This window comes from Balaenoptera borealis (genome assembly GCF_965194805.1).
Source record: "Balaenoptera borealis genome assembly, chromosome: 14".
In the NCBI taxonomy this organism is placed as follows: domain Eukaryota; kingdom Metazoa; phylum Chordata; class Mammalia; order Artiodactyla; family Balaenopteridae; genus Balaenoptera; species Balaenoptera borealis.
This window is the reverse complement of record NC_138875.1, coordinates 90,708,798-90,733,471: the sequence shown is the minus strand read 5'-3', so window position 1 is coordinate 90,733,471 and position 24,674 is coordinate 90,708,798. Positions and strand designations below refer to the sequence as shown.

The 24,674-nt window shown below is 50.4% G+C and overlaps 2 long non-coding RNA genes across 5 annotated transcripts; both read right to left on the bottom strand.

The window, feature by feature from the left end:
• Positions 1-3,862: 3,862 nt before the first annotated feature.
• Positions 3,863-7,104, bottom strand: LOC309610398. Of its 2 annotated transcripts, XR_014233885.1 has the most exons (3): positions 5,272-7,104; positions 4,823-4,886; positions 3,863-4,231 (listed from the first exon to the last, which is right to left on the bottom strand). It is a non-coding gene; the product is annotated as an uncharacterized lncRNA (long non-coding RNA). The 2 variants fall into 2 exon arrangements; XR_014233886.1 differs by lacking the exon at positions 5,272-7,104 and having other exon boundaries at positions 4,823-5,253.
• An 11,775-nt stretch (positions 7,105-18,879) lies between these two features.
• Positions 18,880-24,394, bottom strand: LOC309610407. 3 transcript variants are annotated; one of them, XR_014233912.1, is made up of 3 exons: positions 24,253-24,394; positions 19,746-19,872; positions 18,880-19,159 (listed from the first exon to the last, which is right to left on the bottom strand). It is a non-coding gene; the product is annotated as an uncharacterized lncRNA (long non-coding RNA). The 3 variants fall into 3 exon arrangements; XR_014233913.1 differs by lacking the exon at positions 24,253-24,394 and adding an exon at positions 20,857-21,037; XR_014233914.1 differs by lacking the exon at positions 24,253-24,394 and having other exon boundaries at positions 19,746-20,846.
• Between the last annotated feature and the right edge of the window lie 280 nt (positions 24,395-24,674).

Sequence of the window (24,674 nt, the reverse complement as noted above, 5' to 3'; positions counted from 1 at the left end):
CAGGAGCCTCCCTGAGCCAGGTCCCCTCCCACCCTCTTCCCCTGCAGCCAGGCTGGGTTGCTCGGAGACCCAGAATGTCAGGAGTGATGTACAGGAAACCATCATTCCCCTCTAGCTCTCCTTTCTGGGGCTTCTCCAGTTAGGATAACAAGCTCTAAAAGCCTTCGGAATCCTGCCAGGAAAGCACAGGGTGGAAACTTTACATGAAAAACTGTCTATTCCTGTAGTAGACTTATTATTTTTTTGAAGTGTGGCTTTGCTTGCAGTATAAGCCTAATTAGAACCCTGTAGCAATGCATTCCAAACCACAAAGACGAGAGCAGGGATTCCCAATCTCTCTCTTGCCCACACAGCCTCTGTAATTCTGCAGTTGCCTGTGCATTTGTGGCAGTGGGTGAATGGTTATTGACGATGAGCATTTATCAGGGACCCCAGGGCTCTGCTAGGAGCCAAGAAGCCAGGAACAGGTAAGGGAGCTCCTGCCCTCAGGGGACCAAGCGCAGCTGGGGAGGAGGGTGGTTCCAGTATCAGAGAGATGTGAAGTTGGGCTGAGCACAGATGGCGGGTGGACGGGGGCTGGGGAGGGAGCCCAGGAAGGGTGCAGTCAGGAAAGCCCTCAGAGATGTGTGCGGTGACGGCCGGGCGCTCTTTAAGGTGGAGCAGTTCTGCGGAAGGGTCTCCAGGTTGTGGGCACAGTGGGCAGAAGGACGCTATAAAGGTTTTGGTGCGAATGGCATTTCCAAAGTTATCGGCCCATCGATGAGGTGGGAGGGGCTATGGTGACCTTGGTGCTCACAACCTGCCTCTCCACAGCCCACTCATCTCTCTCTCCCAGGTCTTCTCGGGCTCAGAAGAATGAAGTGCGGGTGGGAGGGACAGAGATGGGTTATCAACGACAACTTTGTCAGTGACAGAACCAATTTCTAATTGGCTTAAAAAGGGGGGAGGGGCTTCCCTGGTGGCGCAGTGGTTAGGAATCTACCTGCCAATGCAAGGGACACGGGTTTGGTCCCTGGTCCAGGAAGATCCCACATGCCGCAGAGCAACTAAGCCCACGAGCCACAACTACTGAGCCTGCGTGCCGCAACTACTGAAGTCCATGTGCCTACAGCCCATGCTCCACAATAAGAAAAGCCACTGCAATGAGAAGCCCGTGCACCGCAATGAAGAGTAGCCCCCACTCGCTGCAACTAGAAGAAAGCCCGCGCACAGCAACGAAGACCCAACACAACCAAAAATAAATAAATTAAATAAATAAAACACTTAAAAAAGGGGGGCAGTGATTGGCCCACTTCACTGAAAAGTACAGGGTATTGCCTTCAGGTGTGGCTGGATCCAGGCACTCTGGTGCTGCAGTCAGGATCTTCTCTCTCCTTCACAGTGACTGTGTGTGTGTGAAGAGGAATCCACTGGAGAACCAGCTCTGGGGAATGAGGACAGACCTTCTCTAAAAGAGAATGGAGCAGGCATCTCAATCATCAAGCATAAGAAGTCCCTGTCTTTTCTGGAAACAGAGATTGGGGAATGCACAGCAACAGTGAGACCATGGTGACACCCCAGAGCAGCTGGCCTCCCCAGCGTCCCCAAGCAGGAGAGCCCTTGACAGCCTTGAGTCAGGTCCTCCATCACATAGAGATGTCTGGGGTGGGGGAGGTGTTGACCCTCTAGGTGGGGAGGGGTCGGCAGGAGGACTGAGTAGGCACTGACCCGCCAGCTGGGGCTGAGGAGAGAGAGCTCCTCCCCAGAACAAGGTGGAATCAGGGTGGCGAGTTCTGCGAGACCCTGACCCAGAGGCATCAGATCTCCCAGGCAGGATCCTACTCCATCCCCATCCAGCTGCTTCCTCCTCTCTCCAGACTTTCCTCAACAAGAGGGATCTACCTTTCTTTATTCTTTTTTTAAAACATATTTATTTATTTATTTATTTATTTTTGGCTGCGTTGGGTCTTCGTTGCTGCGCGTGGGCTTTCTCTAGTTGCGGTGAGTGGGGGCTACTCTTCGTTGTGGTGCACGGGCTTCTTATTGCAGTGGCTTCTCTCGTTGTGGAGCATGGGCTCTAGGCGCGTGGGCTTCAGTAGTTGTGGCTCGTGGGCTCAGTAGTTGGGTGCACCGGCTTCGTTGCTCCGCGGCATGTGGGATCTTCCTGGACCAGGGCTCGAACCCGTGTCCCCTGCAATGGCAGGCGGATTCTTAACCACTGTGCCACAAGGGAAGCCAAGGAATCTACCTTTCCTTCTTTTATTATTCATCACCTCTGATTCCCCAGTGCCCCAACTCATGGAGTTGGACGGTAAGGGTTTCAAACCTGCTTCCAATGTGGAGCTTCCTTCTAAAGGGACGTTTTCAAATACACACCCAAGCTCCCCAGAGATGACTATTAAATGATGTAATCGTGGACACGACCTTCATGTAAAGTACCTTTAACCATAAGAGTTATACACACACATGCACACTCACACCTGTTTCTAAATATTTAGAAAAAAATCGCAACCCTTGCCTTTGAAGAACCCCTGAGGCTTTTACAATTCTTACAGACTAAGTGATTTTGAAACACTCAGTAACAAATTAGCAGTGTGTAGAGCTGTATTTCAAAACTACTTTCTATTTATTTAATTTGTTGGCTTTTATAACTTGCAGCTCTCACCAGGGCTGCGGACTTCTTTTTGATGACTGAAGAAATTGTTGGTACCCAGTCTGCTGAGGGCATCCGTCTTCATTCCTTTAAAATTGCCTTCTCCGCAGATTGTGTAGGATTTTACCAGGTTCACCATGACAAATTATTGTTCAAATGACAAAACGGGGCCTCTGTAATAAATGATTTCAGGTTCTAAGTGTATAATTATGGTGTTTTTACTAATTACATAATCAAGACAGGTAATTATGTCATTAAAATATGACATTTTATCCAATCTGCAGAAGCTGTTTGTAGCTGATTGTGAACTTTGTGGGTCTGAGGTGTGAGTGAGGGTCTGTCTGGGGGATCCTGAGGCCATCATAGACGAGGAGACGGAGATTTCACCTGATAAAGTATCTCCTGATTTCTGGTGCTCTGCCTGCCCCTGGGGGTGAGACATTCTAAGAGAGTTAATGACACGTGCTCTTCCCCCTAGTGATATTAGGACAAACAACCCCCTTTTACTCTAACTGCTTGAATTATCCAGTTAAAATCCCGTGTAATCTTCATTAACGATTTGTAACTAGAACTCGATGCTGCCCATGTGGACCCCAGTGGACGTGGGCCACAGCGGGGCGGCTGGGTTTTCTGGCAGGGGTCTTCTCAGGAGGCCTCCGCTGCCCCCCTTGCTGTCAGGCTCTGTCACGCCCCTGGTTGAGCTTCCTGAGGGGACCTGGGATCTGTTAATGTCTCTGCAAAGGAAGGCCCAGGGTTCACACGCTGAGTCAGGAATCGCCCCCCCCCCCCACAGGCTCCTGATTTACCCCAAATCCTAACTCAAGCTTCAGACATGCCCACACCTTCCTTCCCTTCCTTGTCCACGGCTGGATCAAGGCCAGGCTCCACGAATCTGAAATTCTTTCCTCTGTGAGATTTCAGCTTTTTCTCTTTAACACACCTTTGGAAGTTGGTGCTGGATTAAGTAACCATCCCAGGCCAGCACCCCGCTCACACTGTGGGGTTTGGACAGAGGCTGGCGGAGGGTGGGGACTGAGACCCCAAGGTGCCGTCCCTCAGCCCAGCTCCAAAGCCAGTGAGCACGCTCCTCACCCACCCACCCCCCGGGGTGGGTTTTCTGCCCCCCACACGGGAGTCACGGCGCCAGCAGCTGCCTGGCCTGATATTCCCTAACAATTTCAGAGGTAAATGATATTGCTGGAGATTAAAGGCAATGATCGTGAGCTGGTATTACTTTTCTTCCTTTATTTAACACAATGAAAATGTAATTACATCCTTTATGGGCAATCTTACTCATTTTAACAGCTGTCACCCAGTTACAATATGATGGTCACACGTTTTTGGTTGCTTGTGTCTTCTCACTGTGCTTTGGCAGGAAGATCCCAGCATTTGCTTTAAGTTCCATCTCGCCAACAACAAGAGGACATGGGCGGGGTGAAGGGGGCCCAGCGTACAAAGAGAACACTGTGATCTCACAAAATTGCAGAGAGCAGAGCCACACGCCCCAGCGTCAGCTGGCCTGGGCTGGTGATCCGGGACAAGGGAAAGTGGGGGGCAGTGCCCTACCTGGCAGCAGCAAAGAGCGCTTCCGGACATGCCCTTATGAACAGGAGCACAGATACCCAGAGGGAAGGTTAATAATGGAGAAATACAAGCGGTTTACTTAAGTCATCATGAAAAAGACTTTCCTCCAAGCCTTGCCTAAACCTGGAGTTTCCCCTTGAATGATGAGAATAAATCATTAAATTAGATTTCATGAACTCTGTCTAGATCTCTCTTTAACCCCATGCAGCTGTCACTTGCTGGGCCCTGTCCTATCACCTGTGGCTCAGGGACAAGCTAGGTGGACAAGCCACGTAGGCTGCTCTTCGGATGGGAGAGGGGAGGGGGTCTTTGGGTCTGTGCCCCACCCAACATCCATGCACCCCCAGCACACCCCTCTGCTCTTCCCCACCCTCCATCGGTCAGCAGGAGCCCAGCTGTTTTAATATTCGCCCAAGGCAGACATTTTAAAACATAACTCTCCTGGGATGAAATCATTAATTCAAAAGGGGAACTCATGTATTCTGAAGGCAAGGATAAATTAGCTGGGAATTATTCACTCGTAGATCATTTTACTCCATGGAAGAAAACACGAGACGCTATAAAGCTCACGCACGGATAAGACTACTGATGCATTCCGAGATTCACCTTGTACTTGGATGTCTGTGTCCAGTCTACCTGCTGTTTTGATTGAATTTTTGTGATCTCTGCTCTGCCAGTGAGAGATAATGCACGTGCGTTTCACAAGATGGGAGATTCAGGGGCCATTCTCACCCAGACACGTGCCCAGGGAGGAAGGTGCCGTCAAACAAAGCCAAGTTTTAAAAGCTTCCCATTTGTTTAGTTGTGTAAGTGATGCACGTTGATGGCAGGGAGAGGCGATCAGAAGACACAGGGCGTCAAAGAAAGAAAGTACAGTCATCCACATTCTATCATCAGGAAAATCACCGTTAACATTAATACTGTATCTTTTCCATTTTTTAGAACTTTGTCTAAAATAAGGCACACATATAATGCACATAATATGTTTAACCTCATTGATACCTAAGTGGGACCATATTAGAAATGACATTCCATCACCTACCGCCATCACTCACCATACTACAGAGACCACTGCACATAAATAATGCAGATCTGCACGACCATCTTATCCTGCAGAGTGTCCCACTGACGCTGTCCTGAAGTTCACTGGACACTTCCCTCTTTTGGTCCCTCAGGATTCCGGAGGCTTCGGTATCACGCACGGAGATGTAATGAGTGTCCTGGGTTGCAGTTTGCCCTTAGCACGAGCCCCGGCAGTGGGTATGCACTGTGCACACAGAAAGGGAAACTAAGACACCAGGTTCCTTAGCTGGAATGCTGTGGGGTGGGGGGAGGAACACGAAAGGGGGGATCCTGCAAGCCGTAACGTGTCAGGGAGATGGCAGAGGAGACGGAGACCAAGAAAGGGCACTAACTACAAGGGCGTTTCTGAACTACTACTGAGCTCACCCTGACCCATGCCTATGGGCTCTGTTACTCATCAGCACACCGAAGGCTTTGAAAACTGTGCCCAGGGTAGACTGGTGCCCAGGTCCCAGGCTGACCGATGGTTAGAGCACACGAGGGACAGACACACATAGCACTTCCAAGGCTTTGGAACGGAAACTGAACCACAGCCCATGCAACAAAGGCAGGGACTTGCTGCATGTGCCTAACCAGGTCAACTGTCCTATAAAACAAGCCTTCCCCTTAGAGTTTAAGCAAGATCCAGAGTCATATAATGTAATATTTAAACTGTTCAGGATACAATCTGAAATTATATGCCATTAGGGAACCAGAACCGGGACTTCTCTGGTGGTCCAGTGGGTAAGTCTCTGTGCTCCCATTGTAGGGAGCCCGGGTTCAATACCTGGTCGGGGAACTAACTCCCGCATGCATGCCGCAACCAAGATCCCAAATGCCACAACTAAGACCTGGCACAGCCTAAATGAATAATTAATAAATAAATAAATAAATAAATAAATAAATAAATAAATAAATATTAAAAAAAAAAAAAAAGAACCAGAACCATCTCAATATCTTGTAAGAGGGAATTCCAATTAAGAGACACCAACTCCAGGTGACACAGATGTTGGAATTAGTGGACAAACCTTTAAAACAACTGTTATAACTGTGCTCCAAGAAGAAACATGAGCACTCTTTAAACAAATGGAAAGAAAGAGATTCAGATAAGAAGTAGAAGATAAAAAAGGATCAAATGAAAATTTAGAGCTGAAAAATACAATAAGCAAAAGACAAAATACTGTCTGGTCTCAGAAGCAGAATGGAGTTTACAAAGGAAAATGTCAGTGCCTTGATAACAGATTAATAAAAACTATCCATTCTGAGAAACTAGGAGAATAATACTGAAAAACCAGAACAGAGACTCAGAGACTGTGGGACAATACAAATACAAACAAACGAAAGCCCAGCATTCATGTCACCAGAATTCCAGAAAGAGAGGAAGAGTGTGATGAAGGAAATAATTGCTAACACGTCCCAATTTGCGAAAACACAAAGTTACGTATTCAAACAACCAAGTGAACCCCAAACAGGATAAATTCAAAGAGAGTCATGTGTACACATATCAGAATCAAACTGCTGAGAAGCAAACACAAAGAATAACCTTGAAATAACCGTGAGGACATTCCACGCACTGTTTCGCTGCGTGTGTGTCATTGTGTGGAATGTCCTCACGGTTCTCATGAGAAGACATAAAATTAGACGATAGCAGAACACTCAGTGGTTCCGGGGCTCAAAGAAATGGAGTCCACCAGAGTTCCACATCCGGTGATACACCCTTCAGTAAAGGTGATGCTGAGACCTTCTCAGAAGCAGGAAACCAGACGTGTCGCCAGCAGACCTGCTGTGAAAGAAAAGATGCGGCAGCTTCTCAGGCCGCTGAGAAAGAGACCAGAGGAAACCCAGGACTTCACAAGGCGAGGAGGAACAGCAGAAAAGGTTAAATATCTGGGTCCTCAGAATAGGCTGTTTTTCTCTCTTCAGTTCTTTAAAAGATGAAACTTCTGGTTTCAGCTCTGACATTCCAGAGCTTGGGAGCTTTCACTTTGATCCACAACCAGGAAAAGCTGAACAAACTAAAAATCAACTTTGCTTGGAGACATCGGAGAAGTGAGGTCTCGTGACAGACCACCACCCCAAATCTGGAGAGACGGGGGACGCAGAGAGTCAGGCCAGGACCTGCTCACCTGGGTCAGGAGCGGGTGGGGGCAGCAGCTGGCAGGAACCCTGTGGTGACACTGACCCACGGCTGAGCCTGAGTGAGGACTCGCATGAGGGCGAGAAGCTCCTGGTGGCCGCAGTGTCGGGGGGTGCCCACGCCGTTCTGGGTTTTATCTCCAGGAGCCCCACCAGGTTCTCCCCGGGAAGACCCAGGAAGATCCCAGTGGCTCAGGCAGAGGGAGGGAAGAGGAGTCCCTGTGAATGTGCCCAGAGGCTTCTCCATAGCAAAGGGCTGCTCTCCGGGTGGGAGTTTTCCGAAGCTCAGTCCTGAGGCCTCTCCTGGCCTGGAGAAAGGCTTGCCCCACTGCAGTCCCTCCAACTTTTGTCTCACCTGAGAGGGGAGAGGAATCCATCCCCCTGGAGGAGCACGCGTGGAGGACGTGGCCCAGGGACTCAGAGATGAGTGATGAAAGAGAGCTTTCACCATAAGATTGTAGACCAGTTTCCTCCCCCAAACCTACAACCACACCAACAGGGCTCTGGTGTAACATCCGTGATTAGGGCTGATAGAGCTGCAGGACCCAGCAGCTCTGCGGAGGAGCACGTGGGGAAGCCCAAGTCCAGGGGACCCCAGACAAACGCACGAGGGGAACATGTAGCCTCTGACAACTGCGGTCACAGCAAAGCTCACCCAGAGCCCGTTCCTACCCAGATGGACATGGAAGCTCCCACTAATGGCCTGCTCACACCCGGTCCTATCACCTAATGCAACACGTCCTGCTTCCAACAGAGACTCATGACAGTGAGTGTATCACTGTCTGACGGGGTTTATAAGGCACGTAGATGTAATTCACAGGACAGCTGTAACATCATGTGGGAAGGTAAGGGGGTCTAGATCAGCTACTGTCCCTACGTTCCATGTGAAATCATAAAATATCAGTGTTAGGTCGATTGTGAAAAGTTAAGTAAGTGCATTTTAACCCCTAGAGCAACCACACACAGACACACACACACACACACAACTATACAAGGGGTATACTAAAAATTCAACAGATAAATTAAAATACTAAAAAATAGATAAATTGAAATAGAACACTAAAAAAAAAAAAAATTGTATGTTATAAAAGGGGCCAGAAAAGGGACAGAGAGGAATTAAGAACAGAGGCAGCAAACAGAGAAAAAACTAATAAATGATTAGATATAATTCAGACATATCAATAGTTATGTTAAATATAAATAGTCTAAAACAGGGTTCAGTGCACTACAGCCTTTGGGCCAAATTCAGTTTAGCACCTGCTTTAGTAAATAAAGTTTTACTGGAACACAGATGTTACCATTATCTGCATAATGTCTCTGGTACTTTTGTGCCTAAAATGCAGAATGAGAGAGCTGCAGTGGAGACCCTATTTACTATCTGTCCCATTAGTCAAATACTGTCAGAATATTTTTTGAAAAAACCCACACATACAAAAATTATGTGCTGTCTGCAAGAAACCCACTTTAAATATATTATTCTAAGAAAGATAAGCTAAAATGATGAAAAAAGATATACTATGGAACATAAATCAAATGAAACCTAAAGAACCTATATTATTATCAAAGTAGACTTCAAGGCAAGGAACTATACCAACTGTTTAAAGAAAAATACCAAGTGTGCACAGTCCCTTCCAGGAAATAGAAGAAAACATTTAGCAACTGGCTTTAGAAGCCAGCATTTCTACTCTGATACCAGAATCATGCAACCACAAGGCAAGAAAACTAGGGAACAATATCCCTTATGTACACAGACACAAAATCATCACTGAAATATTTTTTAATTGAATCATGAAAAAAATAAAATTTAATATTACACAAAGAATTGTAGTTTATCCAGGCATATATGCCTAGTTCAATATTCAAAAATCAATCAACAACATGCCTCACATTAACAGACTGAAAAACAAAACAAAACACATGATTATATCAAAAACACAGAACATTCGACAGAACTCAGTATATCTATATGATAAAAACTCTCAGCAAACAAGGATTAGAGGGAGCTTCCTTAACTGGATAGTGGTCACCACACACACACGTGCGAGTGCACACACACACACACACACACACACACACACACACACGTCTAAGTTATGCCTAGTTGTTCAAGACTGAATATTCCCCCTAGACTGTAGCACAGTGAAGATGTCCACTCTGACCCCTCCTATCAAACACTGTCTGGACGTCCTAGGGAGGGCACTGGGCAAGAAAGAGCAATAAAAGTCATATATGTTGAAACAGAAGAAATAAAACTGTCTCCATTTGTAGACAACATGATTCTCTATGAAGAATGTCTCAATAAATCTACCAAAAGAAAAAGAAAAAGGAAAAACCCTCTGGTAACTAATAAATGAGTCTTACATGGTCTTAGTATACAGGTTAACAGACAAAAATGAATCACGTTTCTATGTACAAGAAGTACAAATCTTAACCACAAAATACAATTACAATCGGTCAAAACACATTGCAGGATCTGTAATCTGAACACAAAACACTGACACAACAAATTAAAGAGGATCTAAGTAAATGGAGAGACATACTGTGGTCGTGTATTTGAGGATTCAGGAGTTAGGGTATCAGTTCTTCCCAAAATGATCTCTATGTATAATGCAACACAACAAAAATTGTAGCAAGATTTATTTGTAGATAGGGACAAGATGGTTCTAGAATTATATGAAAAGGCAAATGAGGTAGAACAGCCAGAATAATTTTGAGAAAGAAAAAAAGTTAGAGGAACGTCCTCCCTCATTTTAAGAATTCATATAAAGTTAAAGTAACTAAGAGAGTGTGGTATTGATGAAAAAGTAAAAACTTACATCAAGGGAACAGAAAATACAATCTAGAAATAGACCCACAGTAATATTGGAAACTCATTTTTTACCAAGTTGAAAGACTAATTCAGTGGAGTAAATATAGTCTTTTTGTCTAATGGTGTTGGAAAGATTGACATCCATATGCAAAACATAAAAAATAAAATAATCATCAAAGGAAGCCTTGTATCTTACACAAAAGCAAACCAAGCACTGGTCAAATGTAAAAAAGGAAAACCATAAAACTCTTAGAAGAAAATGCAGGAGAAAATATTCATGCCATACATTAGGCAAAGTGTTATGAGATGTAAAACAAAAGCACGACCTTTAAAAAATAACAATAAATTTACCAAAATTTATCCTTTTGTTCTGCAAAAAAAAAAATGACATTAATGGAATAAAAAGACAAGCTACAGACTGGAGAAAATATTTACAAATCACATAAGTGACAAAATATTTGTATCCAGAATATCCAAAGAACTCTCAAAAGTCAACATTAAAAACAATTCAATAAAATATGGGCAAAAGATTTGAACAGACGCTACAAAAATACTGACAAATATGTGTGTGTATATATTGTATGTCATATATGATACAACATATATGATATATTCAGGATAAGATTCTCAATATCATTAATCATTAGAAAAATAAAGTTCTCAAGTGTGATACATTCACACCTACTAGAATGACAATAAAAAAGATAGTAATAAATGTCAAAAAGTGTGTGGTGGGGATGTAATGCACAGCGTGGTGATAGTTAACAATTCTGTGTTGAATGTTTGAAAGTTCCTAAGAGAGTAGATATTTAAAAAATGTTTAAGAGAGTAGATCTTAAAAGTTCTCATCACATCTCAGTTTGTAACTTTGTAAAGTGATGGATTTTAACTAAACTTACTGTGGTGATCGTTTTGTTGTATACCTGAAACTAGTACAAAGTTATGTGTCAATTACATCTCAGTAACACTGGAGGGAATAAAAGAGAGAAGTAGATGAAATAACTTTAATCCTCATGCATTGCTAGTAGGAATGTAAAATGGTACAGCCACTTTGGAAAATAGTCTGTCTTGGTTCATTTGGGCTGCTGTAACAGAACACCATAAACTGGCCGGGTGGCCTATAAAGAGCAGAAATTTATCACGGTTCAGGAGGCCGGGAAGTCCAATATCAAGGTGCTGGCAGATCCAGTGTCTGTTGAGAGCCCAGGTGCTAGTTCATAGCCCTCTTCTCATGGCGTCCTCACATGGTGGAAGGGGAAGGGAGCTTTCTTGAACCTCTTTTCTAAGGGCACCAATGCCATTCATGAGGGCTCCACCCTCATGACCTAATCAGCCCTCAAAGGCTCCATCTCAAAGTATCACCAACTTGGGTGCTAGGATTTCAACCTTTGATTCTGGGGGGACACAAACATTCAGACCACAACATCGTATGTCAATTTTTTTAATGAATATAAATTTACAATATGATCCAGCAATTCCACTCCTAGGTGTCTGTCTACCCAAGATAAATGAAAGCATTCATGCATACAAAGATTTGTACACAAATGCTCGTAGCATAACATGATAGCCAAAACCCCAAAACAATTAAAATAGCCACCAAATGGTGAATAAAGAGACAAAATGTGTTATATGTGTTTACTGGCATACTAATTGGCAATAAAAGACCAAAGCACTGAGGCAAGCAACAACTTGGGTGAATCACCAAAACATGATGCTAAGTGAAAGAAGCCAGATGTGAAAGTCCTCCTCAGGTGCCCTTCCGTTCATGTGAAATGTCAAGAAAGAAGATCCACAGACACAGACAGTAGACTCCTGGTTGCTAGAAGCTGGGGGGAGAACTGAGTGGAATATTCTGGGGGCGATGGGAATGTTCTAAAATCTCACTATGGTGATGGTTGTGCAACTCTTTAAATTTGCTGAAAATCACTGAGTTGCACATTTAAATAAGTCAATGTTATGGGATGTAAATCATACCCCAAAAAGGTATTTAAAAATACCACTGCTCACCTTATTACAATGGATGAAGACTGACGGGACAGGATGCGAATCACATCACAGGATGTGAATCAACCAGAACTCTCACATATGACTAGCATAGTGTGAAATGGCAGAATTTCAGAAAATAACATGACAGTTTCTTGAAAAGTTAGCACACACATACATACGACCCAGTCAATCCACTCCTAGATTCTTACCCACAAGAAATGAAAGCAAGTGTCTAAGCAAAAACATGTGCACGGATATTCACAGTAGGTTTATGTGTAATGAGTGAAAACTGCATGTAACTCAAATGTCCATCAACAGTTGAATGGAAAACAATTTGTGGTCCATGCGTACAGGGAACTACTCAGCAATGAAAAGGATGAGCTAAGCTCTATGCTGCCACATGAATCTCAAGTCGTTCTGGGTAAAAGAAGCTGGACAAAATGAGTGTAAATAGCAGGATTCCATTTATATAAAATTCTAGAAAGTGGAAATTCTTTACAGTGATAGCCGGCAGGGCTTAGTTGCCGGTCAGGAGGTAGGGGACAAAAGGGAACAAGGAGATCTAGGGTGGTGATATGCTCATTACTGTGACTGTGGTGATGGTTTCACACGGAGACACACATGTCCAAAATGATCAGTAGGTGCCTTTCATCTTGTGCCAATAGTAACTCGGTGAAGCTGCTAAAAGCAGAAATAAAAGCAAAGTGGAAAGTTCCGGGACTCCTCAGAAATGTCGAGCCCAACCACCCCAGCCCGTGTCAAATGTGGGCGTTGGCTTGAAGTGAAGATGGTGGGATGAAAATGCCAAACCAGGGAGCGTCTGGGGACGGACTGCGGCGCTGGCTTCCCCCCTGGTGTGCTGGGCTCAGGCGGCATAGGTGGTCTTCACTGGACAGAAAGCTCCGCCCTTGCAGGTGGCTGTTAGGAAGCACAGCACCCGCAGAGCGGGGGGATCTCTGCCGAGCCTCCGAGTGCGGGGAGCGGGGGGGGGGGGGGGGGCGGGACACTGATGCCTGAGTCTCTGGACGCAGGAAGAGGACAAGTCATCTTCACAAATTCCATTGTTAAAACTGGCGATTTTGGCTAAGCGTCCAGCCTCGGGAGAACACCTTGGGGAAGGGAGATTCACCCCAGTGCATCGGGAGACTTTTACTTGGCGGGCGCCGAGCTGCAGAGCTGTCACCGAGCTTCTCCCTGAGGAGGCGGCCCGTCCAGGTGCTCCCAGGAGGTGGCTTCTGGCTCAGCTCCGACACCCCCTCAGTCGGAAGGGAGGGGCCTAGCGGGTCGGAGATGTCTCCAGAGTCCCGGCGTGGCCGCCAACGAGGGGCCGGGGCTGGAGCTGCGCATCGCGGGCCAACGGAAGCCAGTTCAGGTGCTGAGATGTTGTCCGAGGGAAATAAAGCCAGCCGCCCGCTCGAGAAGGGCTCTCTTCCCGCTGTGTCAATCGCACGGTAGCTTCCTTTGCAGGGACTTGAGGGGGGCGGCAGTTCCTCGGTGGCCGAGGACAGCAGGGCAGGGCTCGCACGTGTGCTGCCCCCCTCCAGGCGCTCTGTGAAGCCAGCGTTACCCTGAGAAGCCGCCCGGACCGCAGAGCCCCCTCGTCGTGGGAAAGGCACCGACAGGGGCTGCAGCAAAGGATCGGGTTGAGCTGGCTTGATCCCGGCACTCCCGGAATATCTGGTCGCAGGATTCTTGCGCTGGGGCCACAGCTCCTTTATCCTGTGGAACCTGGACCGTGCAGAGGACACTGGGGGAAAGGCTGGTCTGTGACGTGAGGCCGCCGTTCTCAGCGTGGAGGGCAGGATCCCCAATACTTGGGCAAGATCACTGCAGCCGGCGTGGACGAGTGACACGTGTGCACACGTGGCTCTTAAAGCCTTCCGCGGATTCAGAGGTTCTGTCTCCGCAGTGAGCCCATCAGGTGTCTTCACTACTATGTACAGGTGAGGAAAGTGAGACACGGAGGTGAGGTGGCCTGTCCAGGACGGAGTGGGGCCCGGGACTCGATCTGCAGGCGCTGCTGGCTCCCCGCGCTCGGGGCTCGCGGAGCTGGAGGGCGGCCCGGGCCCGGGACCCGTCCCATCAGCTGACGCTGCGGCCACAAGCCCGCAAGCACCAGGCCCTCCTGGCAGAGGCCGCAGGGGCTGCAGCTGGAGGGTCACCGCGGGCCGGTCTCAGCCTCTCCCGCGCTGCCCGCCCACCTGGGCTGGGATGGAGGCTGTGAAGCCCCGGAGGCCCCGTGGCGGCTCCTGTCCTGCCTGCGAGCCCAGGCCCAGATCCCGGCCTCCTGGACCAGCAGGGAGCGGGCGGCCTCTCTCAGTCGCATCCGGTGGGCGCTCCTCTAGACGGTGGAGGCGGCAGTGCGCGATGGGCCCAAACGCCCCCGGCTGGGCCGCGTCAGGGGCAGCGGCGCAGGCTCTGCCCACACCCGTGAGAAGGGACGGGGTAAGGCACTCCCGAAACCCGCCTAATCCCCTCCGGACGCAGCAGTGTGTGCCCCCGGGTGCCCTCCGCTCCACTCCCAGCCCCGGCCTGCTGTGTCCTCGGCTGGACTGCCCACCCCGGGGCCCACGTGCCGATCCCTGATGCATTCCATCTGGTCTCCGCCCGCTATGGGGACCAAAGTAAACCTGAAGCCTTTTTGTCAGTTCCCCGCAAAGGGCTGCAGACCCCGCCGCCTGGGGGCCCGCGTCTCCGAGTTCAGGGCCCCTTGTGACGACTGGAAACCTCTTCCCGGGAATGGGCCGACCCGGCACACCCCACAGGCGACACCCGCCTCATCAGACCATCCTCGGTGACAGTTCTCCAGCTGTGCCCGGTGTTCTCCTCACGCCCCAGCGCCCCGCGGGAGCCAGCGCATGCACGTGCCTATTCAGGAGGCTTGATGCGGACAGTATTTTTTCCTACTAACTTCTGAGCAAAGATAGATTTTCCCCATAACACGGTCGTAAACCCTTCATAAGCAATAATTACGTGTTTCTTATGTGAGTGGTAAATGACCTGTTAAGTAGACAAAAAGCAGTTTCGCCCGTCAATGCCTGGTATCTTCAATGAATGCAGTAGAGAAGAGTCCCTCCCGCACCCATTTTGGGGGGTTGCTGCTTCGTTGGGGGAGGCACCCTGGCCCTTGTAGGGCAGGAAGACGCTAGCATCCCTGGGGCTGATTATCGATCCAGGCCAGGCTCATCGACCGGGGAGGAACCAACAGGTGAAAGACGGATGAACGGGACGCTCACCTGCTGTCAAAGTCCCCACCCCTGCGCTTTCCTCCTGGTCCCTGGGGACGTTCCACCTGCTCCCTGGAGAGACCGGCTGGTGTCACCTGATCCAGGACCACCTCGGCCTCATGGATGAGCACCTGTCCCCCTGCGGCTCCTGACGTCGTGCAAGGAGTTGAACAGCTACTATGTCAGCATGTGAACGACCCCAAAGTGTACAACTCTGGTTTCTTTGTTGGGCTGTTCCTTTGGAGGTTTTCTAGCCTTTGAACCTCCCACGAAATTCAAACAATGGAGTTCACCTGGGCTTGTCTAGACGCCTCAGATGCCAGGATCCCGGAGGGGAAATCTGAACCCACTGTGTGTGTGAGAGAGGGTGAGGGGTGGCGGGAGGTGCCTGTGCCCATCACCGGGAACGTGGGCACAGGGCCAGGAACTCCTGAGTCCCATCAGTGCCCTCTGTCGAGACTGGAGGAATTGTACTCCTTTGTCATTTAGTGATGTGGGATTGGCAGATACCTGAAAACAGGGTTTGGGGAAATAAATAAGTGAATAAGTGAGGGAAAGTACAATTCGTATTTCAGACTGGTTCTTGAGTGTGGGGACAAAGCTTAGGAAAGGAAGAGAGGGAGACAGGGGACAGCAAGCGAGGACAAGGGACGAAGGTCTCGTCAGACAGAGAAGAGCAGAGCTGGACCCTGGCTGGGCCTCCGGTTGGAATAAGCCCCAGACACGGGGTCTTGCCCGAGGCCCGTCCCCAGGGTTGGAAGCAGATTCCCTTTGGCCCTGGGCCGCCTCCAAACAGCTGACCGATTCCGCTCCAACCCCAGGAGCGCGGCCTGTCTGGGGGTTGTCTAGGACGATTGCCCGGATTCCCTCCTGTGGTAGGGACCGCGGCCGTATCCCCAGCACCGGCCGTTTCCCGGACTCCAGTCAAGGCCCAGCCTCCTCCCCAGGCCTGCCTCTCCTTCACTTAGTTCTCCCTGAAAACCAGGTTGGGGGCATCGGTGTCCTGACCAGGAGGCTCCCACACCCCAGGGAGTGCTGACTGCAGGCAGGGAGACACTGGGGCGGCCTCGGGGGACTCTGGTCAGAGGCTGCACTCAGGTGCGTCCCGGGGCTGCGTTCCTGTGTGGCCATGAGCGCCCCTCCTTCTCCAGGCGAGACACTGAAGCCCCTCCTGACATGAGAGGTCGGGATCCGGAGGCCCTGGGCTTCAGACAGGAGGGAAGACCCAGAGGCGGTGTAGCCCCACAAGGTGTGGTTTAAGAGGACTCTGCCCCGGCGTGAGAGGGACGTGAGGCCGTGCTGAGCGCTGTCACTGCCGCGGCCAGAGCACAGGGGACGCCCGTCCTGGGGATGGAGGAGGTGGGAGGAGCTGGGCCTCAGCGTCACACCTGTGAGATGTCAGGTGGCCTCGGCAGAAGCAGTCGTCGTGGTGTCGCCCTGCTGCACCTGACTTCCCCCTCCTTCCACCCGAGCACCTCCTCCCATCCCGGTCAGCTGACTCCTTCCACCGGTGCCCACAGGGATGCAACGGTTTGTACACAATGTCAGACACGCAGACACACAGCGAAGAGGCCTCCGGTCAGCTGTCTGGAGCCGCACCTGCTAAATGCTGCTCATCGAGCCCCGCCTGAGGCCCTGCTCTTCCTAAAGCAGAAGCAGCAGCAAACCCCCGAGACCAGCGTGTGCCAACGTGGCAGGTGTGATTTACAGTTAGTTTATTTTCTTCTCTGTTATTTGCGTTCTTTTATATTTAAAATTTTATTTACTTTTCTTATTGAAGTCTAGTTAATGTACAGTATTATACATTACAGGTGTACAATAGAGTGATTCACATTTTTAAAGGTTATACTCCATTTATAGTTATTTTAAAATTAAGCTGTATTCTCCGTGCTGTACAATGTATCCTTGTAGCTTCTTTTATACCTGATAGTTTGTACCTGTTACTCCCCGATTCCCTTCCCCGTCCCTCTTCCCACTGGTAACCACTAGTTTGTTCTCTATATCTGTGAGTCTGCTTCTTTTCTGTTATATTAATGTTTGTTGTATTTTTTAGAATCCACATATAAGTGATATTAGTATTTGTCTTTCTCTGTCTGACTTATTTCACTTAGCATAATGCCCTCCAAGTCCATCCATGTTGCTGCAAATGGCAAAATTTCATTCTTTTTTCTGGCTGAGTAGTATTCCATTCTACATCTTCTTTATCCGTTCAACTGTTGAGGGAAATGTAGGTTGCTTCCACACCCTGGCAACTGTAAATAATGCTGCTATGAACATTGGTGTGCACGTATCTTTTTGAATTAGTGTTTTTGTTTTAAGATATATACCTAGGAGTGGAATTGGTGGGTCACATGGCAGTTGTATTTTTCGTTTCTTGAGAAATTTCCATACTGTTTTCCATAGTGGCTGCACCCATTTACATTCCCACCAGCAGTGTAGGAGGGGTCCTGTTGCCCCACATCCTCACTGTAGTTTTTTAATTTTAATGAACAGGGAGTTAACCCTACAGAGCAATAAAGCCACAACCTTCCCCCAGACAGAGGCTCCCCTCAGCAGGAACCAGGATTCTCAGCACCTGCTTCCCCTGCCCCAGCCCTGGGGACAGGCCGGTGCCCTGGAGCAGCCTCGGCTCAGCAGGAGGTGCCCCTTCCACCGCCCATCTGCCCTGGGGCTCCTCTGTGTGCGTTCAGCGCTCGGCCTCCACCTGCACTTTCCTCCTCCCAGTGACCAGTCACAGCACGTGTGCTTCCCATCCTCAGCCCCAGTGAGAGCCCGGAGTCAGCCGGGGCTCCGGCCCTGTGTGTCCCTGCGTCACTGTCACCCCGTCACCCCGTCACCCCGCCCGAGACCAGCAGCGTGAAGGGGGATTCCGTGCACTCAGCCCCGCAGCCAGTCTGTCCCGCAGGAGGTGACACGGGGACAAGCACAGGTGAGAAGGGCCTGCCCTCTGCCAGCCTGAGGTCCAGGTGCAGAGCCAGGGAGATCCATGTGCGACCTTGCCCTTCAGGGTAAAGGACGCAGAGCAGGCCCCGGGGTCCAGGGTTCTCGGTGCCACAGCAGACACCCTCTCTGTCTTAAGGACAAAGGGGAATCATCCTCTGCTCTCAGGGTCCACAGAACTGCCGGGGACCCAGGAAACAGGCCCTTCTCCGGAGGCCGGGCAGCAGGGACCCTGCAGAGGTCACACCCAGGCGCCCCCGCCCATGCACCACGCTGACCGCCACGTGGCCGCTCCAGCTCTGCTCCCTCACTGGAGCCCCTAGCCCTGGAGCAAGCGCCCCACTGCCCAAGCCTGGAGCACCTCCCCACCCCCGGGGGCCAGACATGCAGGAGCCTCATGACTAAAAGGAGCCACACGGGGTCCCTGTGAGCGATGAACACACGGCGTTTAACCTGCCCCCGTCCACACACGCCTCTGTGGCTGCTGGTCTGAAATGTCTATAAACACTCCAGTGAAGGCTTTATTCATATACATGTACGCACACACATACACACAGGTACATCTACTGAACTAATTTCCAGAAACGAAGGCCCCGTCGAGGAGGAGGGTAGATGGGAAGGGGCCAGGCTGCGTCAGGAGGCGCGCTGCAGGCTGAGTGTAGGAAGCTCTGATCGATGACGACACAGTCCTTCCTCCGCGGGCACCGTGTCCTGTGGGGTGAGGACAGGCTGCTCTGTGAGGGACGCCGCCTCCTGTTTGATGGAGCTCCAGTGAGTCTGCCGCTGAACAAAGGCTAAATTAGAGCCCTGGGCTCTTTCTGACTTCAGGGAACATTATGGCAGCCAGTGCCCTAGTTTTTCCACAGTTGTACAGAAAAACATTTTTTTGAAAACTAGTGATGGGCTTTTATTCCCTTCCTGTGTCAGTTTAAGGCAGGCTCCTAGCTACCTTCTCCAGAGAAGATCCCATTATGCCCGAGCTCACAAGGAGAACTGAGGGAAACCAGACTCATGTCTACGGTTCAGCAGGGTGAGCTGGAGCTGATCACCTGCTCCTGACCAGCGCCTGGAGCCCTGCTGGGTGCTTCAGGCTGAAGCCAGGAGGGCCAGCGGCCAGAGAGACTTTATAGGAAAAGGGAGCCAGCGCAGAGACCAGATAAAGAGGAGCGACGTGGACAGGGGACTGGCACCCATCAGTCACCAGGTGCTGACTGGGTCCCCGTGTGGACTCGGCTCTCTGGGGGAAACAAGACACAGCGATGCCGGATCCAGACCCTCGGCCGAGACGCACCACGTCCGTGCACCGGAGATCAGGCAGGACGTGCTAGGTTATGCTGCAGCGACAAACAACCCCAGGTCTAGTACTCACCAAAACAGACGCTCACTCTTGCTCATGCTTCGTGTTCGTCTTGTCGTGGCTGTGGATTTGCTCCACGTCATTGTCACTCCAGGACCCAGGCTACCGAGGCAGCTTCTATCTGGAACGCTGCTGTTCACTGCGGCAGGGAAGAGAGTGACACACTGGTTCCTAAAGCTTCTATCAGAGGGGACACCCGTCACTCCTGTCACATTCCACTGATGCAAGTTCCAGGACAGAGGCCGGTGACCCCCACTGGACTTGAAGCTGAGAGAGTGTGAGGTCCGGATGCTGCAGCCTTTCTGCATCCATGAGGGAGAGTGTATCTGAGAGTGAAGCTGACCCGGAAGAAGAAATCAGACAGTGAGAGGGAGAGAGGGAAAGTGAGCCCTGATGGCATCACCGGCTCTGAACCCAGCCTTGGAGAGGCCAGCTCTGGCCCTAGACTGTGTAGGAGCTTGAATCTGAAACCCTCCATTTTGCCTAAAGCCGGTTAGAGTTGGGTTTTCTGTCCTTTACAACTAAACGCGTTCTAGCTGCACAGAGCACTTAGGGCTCTGCCTGGCCTTTCTCGGGACACAGGACTGGGCAGGTGGAGAGTCCTCTGATGCAGGGTGGCCTCCTCACAGGCAGGGACCATGGGCTAGCAGGACGGTTAGGGGCTCAGCTCTGGATTCTGACGGCCTGGGGTGAAGCCTGGCCTCTCACTTGTGCAACCTCTACCTCACCTTCTCTATGCCTGAATCAGGGACATAACAGAACGTACCTCATGGGCTTGCTATGGGATTACGGAAGCCAGAAGTAAATAGTAAATGCCTGGTGCCTGTCAGTGCTCAAGAAAGGTCAGCGGGGGTGTCTCTGTGTCCCCAGTACCACCCAGGGTCTGGAGTGAGAAGTTTCTTGGGAAATGTGATGAGGCAGCGCGCGGGACCGTTTATGAGCTATGACCCACATGGGGAGGGGGCCTGAGAGAACATGTGGGTGAGGGGGTCTCCCACAGGAGGCAGGTCAGGAACTGAGGACCATGAACAAGCAGGGCTCCTATGGGAAGTGGGGACGGGGGTGCAGACGCTCGCCCGCTGAGCCGTGAGGAGGACAGGCGGGAGAGGCTGGCTGGTGTCACCTGTGTGGGCTTCACATCACGAGGCACAGGTACATGGGTGAGAGCGGGCATGAGACGTTACAACACAGCGTCCAGTGGAAGAAGCAGGTTATGAAATACCACGTGCCGTATTATCCTATGTTTGGTGAAAGAAAAGTTTTGCATACCTTTGAATAAAAACAAAGAAGGAGAACCATCAAAATATTACTAGTGAACGTGAATTATTAGTTTTTTCTCTTCTTATTCTATAAATGATTGTTTAGTCTTTTTTTTTTTTTTTTAAAGATTGAATAACATACTTAACTCTTTTTTTTTTTTTTTTTTAACAGCTACTTTATTTATTTATTTATTTATTTTTCGCTGTGTTGGGTCTTCGGTTCGTGCGCGGGCTTTCTCCAGTTACGGCAAGTGGGGGCCACTCTTCATCGCGGTGCGGGGACCGCTCTTCATCGCGGTGCGCGGGCCTTTCACTATCGCGGCCCCTCCCGTTGCGGGGCACAGGCTCCAGACGCGCAGGCTCAGTAGTTGTGGCTCACGGGCCCAGCTGCTCCGCGGCACGTGGGATCTTCCCAGACCAGGGCTCGAACTCGTGTCCCCTGCATTGGCAGGCAGATTCTCAGCCACTGCGCCACCAGGGAAGCCCATGATTGTTTAGTCTTAATTTCATAATGTCTGAATATTTACCTTGTAAGTATCTGAATAATATATATATAAGTTTTCAAAAGTTATTTTATAGAGAAACAAGTTAAGCCAAACCAGAAAGGAAAAAAATGACTCTGCTTTCTCAAAGAAATCAACGACATGACAAAGAAAGACTCTCATTCAGTAAAAAGGAAGAAGGAGGGGCAGGGATGACAACGGTGACGATGGGGAGGGGTTGATATGAGGGTCATTATGATTGTGGAGAAGATAACGATAACGGTGATGGCAACCTCAGTCCCGTCACTCACCAGCGTGTGTCCTTGGACAACGGAATGGACCACTCTGTGCCTCAGTTTCCTTATCCGAAAACTGAGGATAAACTCTCCCCACGTCAGGCTGAGGACTGAGCGACCTGGTCCTGTAATCAGAGCTCCCCAAGCATGGCCGACACTGAGTGAACATCCTGAATGCTGGTCTTCTCATCTGCACCTTGGCCAGGGGAGATTGGGGGTCTTTCCTGGGCTGGGGTCTCAGAGGGGACAATGGCAGAGGCCACTCCTTCCTGGGCTGCCCAGGAAGGGGACGTGCTCCCCGGGAGGCTGGTTTGCTCCTGTCAGTTGCAGTGGGGAAGCCCAGTCTGGGTCTATTACACATGCTGTTCTAAGTCCCTGTCCGCATCTTGCTACAGCAGGACAATTGTGTAGGTTTAGAGGCTAGATTCTCTGTAAGAAAAGATAATGGAGTCTCCAGCAGGGAGATCAGATGGAGAGTGAGTTCCCTTTAGGAGGTGCCAGCACAGTCGCCTTGTGGGGGAAGACAGGCTTCTCTGCTTCAATCTGATCTCATTCAAATTCAGTATCTCTCAGTTGCCCACGTCACACGCTTACATCCAGAGCCGGGGGCCCCACGCTGGGGGGGGAGCAGCACACGCCTGTCAAACCAGAATGATGCCGTGGCCATGTCGTTTCTGTGGGCTGTGATGTGAGGACATTGAGAGACCAGGAATTTCAGCTGATAAACGCCTCCTCCCTGACCCGGTGCCATCATCAGGGTAACAACAGGCTGTCCCTGGACATCCTGGGGGGGCTGCTTAGGGCACTAGAGTCTGTCCAACTGGAGACCTGCCCCTGCGGTTCTCAGCACGGTGCTGCAGGTGGTCAGTGTCAGGAGGGGACAGCAGCAGCGCTGTGAGCGTCGGGAGCTGGGGAGAGATGCTAGCAGGGGCTTCAGGAGAAGGTGGCCCAGAGGGAAGTGTGGAGGGTGAGTGTGTCGACAAAGGCTCAGGGGCAGCGAGGGACATTCTGGGGACAGCTGAGGTGCGGACACAGTCCCAGCGATGGAGAGCAAAGGCTGTCGAGGGAGATCGAGGGCGTGTTATGCAAAACAGAGAGTGGGTAAGCGCATGGAGGTCGGACCAGGCTGCTGGGTCTGAGCCCAGACTCTGCAGCTCACCACCTGTTCAACATCAGGTGAGTCTCTTAACCTCTCTGTGCCTCAACTTCTTCCTCATTCAAATGGGGATGGCGACACTACCTTATAGACTCGTGATGACGTCAACAGAGTAACAGATTGAAAGCACTTGGAGCAGTGCCAGGACTTGTGAGTGCCACATTCAGCGATGGCGGCGACCATGATGACGACGACGGTGATGGGGACGACGGCAGTGATGATAATGGTGGTGACGATGACGATAACAGTGAGGAAAGCAAGCAGCCCAGGATGGATATAATGTCCTTCCAGCATCAGACCCTGAGGCTCCCAGAGACTTCTAGAAGCCCCTGATGGCGCTGCTCAGTTCCAGACACATCAGGAAAGAACCACTCTCAGTGACTGAAACAGAGGACCTTTAGCAAAACAGCATTCCTCATAAGAGCAACAGGAAATGCAGTTAAGTAATCAATATTAAATCTCTTTCAGTCTAGACACAAATAATGAGATTTCATAAAATTATAATTTGAAGTGCAATATACTATAGAATGTCTGACTATCTCTCAAATGTGATTTTCTTCCCTTGTAATTGATTAGTGGGATACAGTCAACAAGGTATAGTGTTTACAGCTGATCGTGGACAGAAGCTGATGTCCCCAATGTCAGAACACCCCGCTGATGCACACCTGATACACACCAGGTCACCAACCAGGGGTCACAGCCCGTGGCTGACCCGCTCTGCCCTGTGGAAGACAAAGGTGCCCACTGCCAGCACACGCTGCCCCGGTTGAATGCTGGTCCCCAGCTAAAAAGCCATTAGCATCTGGTCCATATTGATCTGCAGCCATGGGGGGCTCAGCTGAGCGACGCTCCCTGAGAGAGGCAGGACCACAGGCATCGCATCTGGCCTGGGGCTGGGACTTCTCTTCACCGGATCCAATCTCCCAAACCAGGCTCCCGGGGCTCCTGGATATTTAATTCAGTTGCAAGGTTTTCTGCAGCACGAGGGGAGCAAAGTCAGGCAGGCTTGGTGCATTCCTCTGGTTCTAGGGGCACAAGACACAAAAGCAGCTTCGGGGCCAGCACCCTCGCCTGTGTCTTTGTGGGTCTGTGTTCTCTGTATAAATAGGGATGTTTCTGAATTTGCACATGGGAGTCTGGGTGTGTGAGCATCTGTGATGTGTGCGTCTAAGTCTGCAGGTGTGTGTCTCCGTCCTTGCACAGGGCACGTGCGTGTCTGCCTACCTTGTGACAACGACATGTTTTCTCTGGACAAGTCGTGGCCTCCCCTCCGGCCCCTCTTGAGCCCCGCAGCAGGACAGACACGTGAAGGATAAACCAGCTCACCTCACTCCCTGGTTAAGTCCTCCCAGGGCTTCTGCATCACCAGGGTTGGCAACTGTGAGGACAGGAACCCCTGCAGTGGGGGAAGGGGAAAAGGGGCACGTTTCACCGTCCCCGAGCGTTCCTGTGCGCGCAGGTCTGGGCGGGGTCCGAGCCTGAGCATCCCAGGTGAAGCCGCCAGGTGGGCGGCCGGGGCGCATGTCAGGAGGCTCTCAGGCCCCTCGTGGGGAGCAAACGCCTGCCCCACAGCAGGGCCACTCAGCCAGACCCCGCCGCCGCCGCCGGCCCCGAGAACTGGACCTTCTCTCTCCGCCCTCCCCACCGAGGCCTCGCTCCCCGCCAGCTCCCCCGCCTTCACCGGTTCTGCCGGCTCCACCTCCTCTCTTCCGGGGCAGAGGCTGACGGGAGGCTTCGGATTGGTGGGC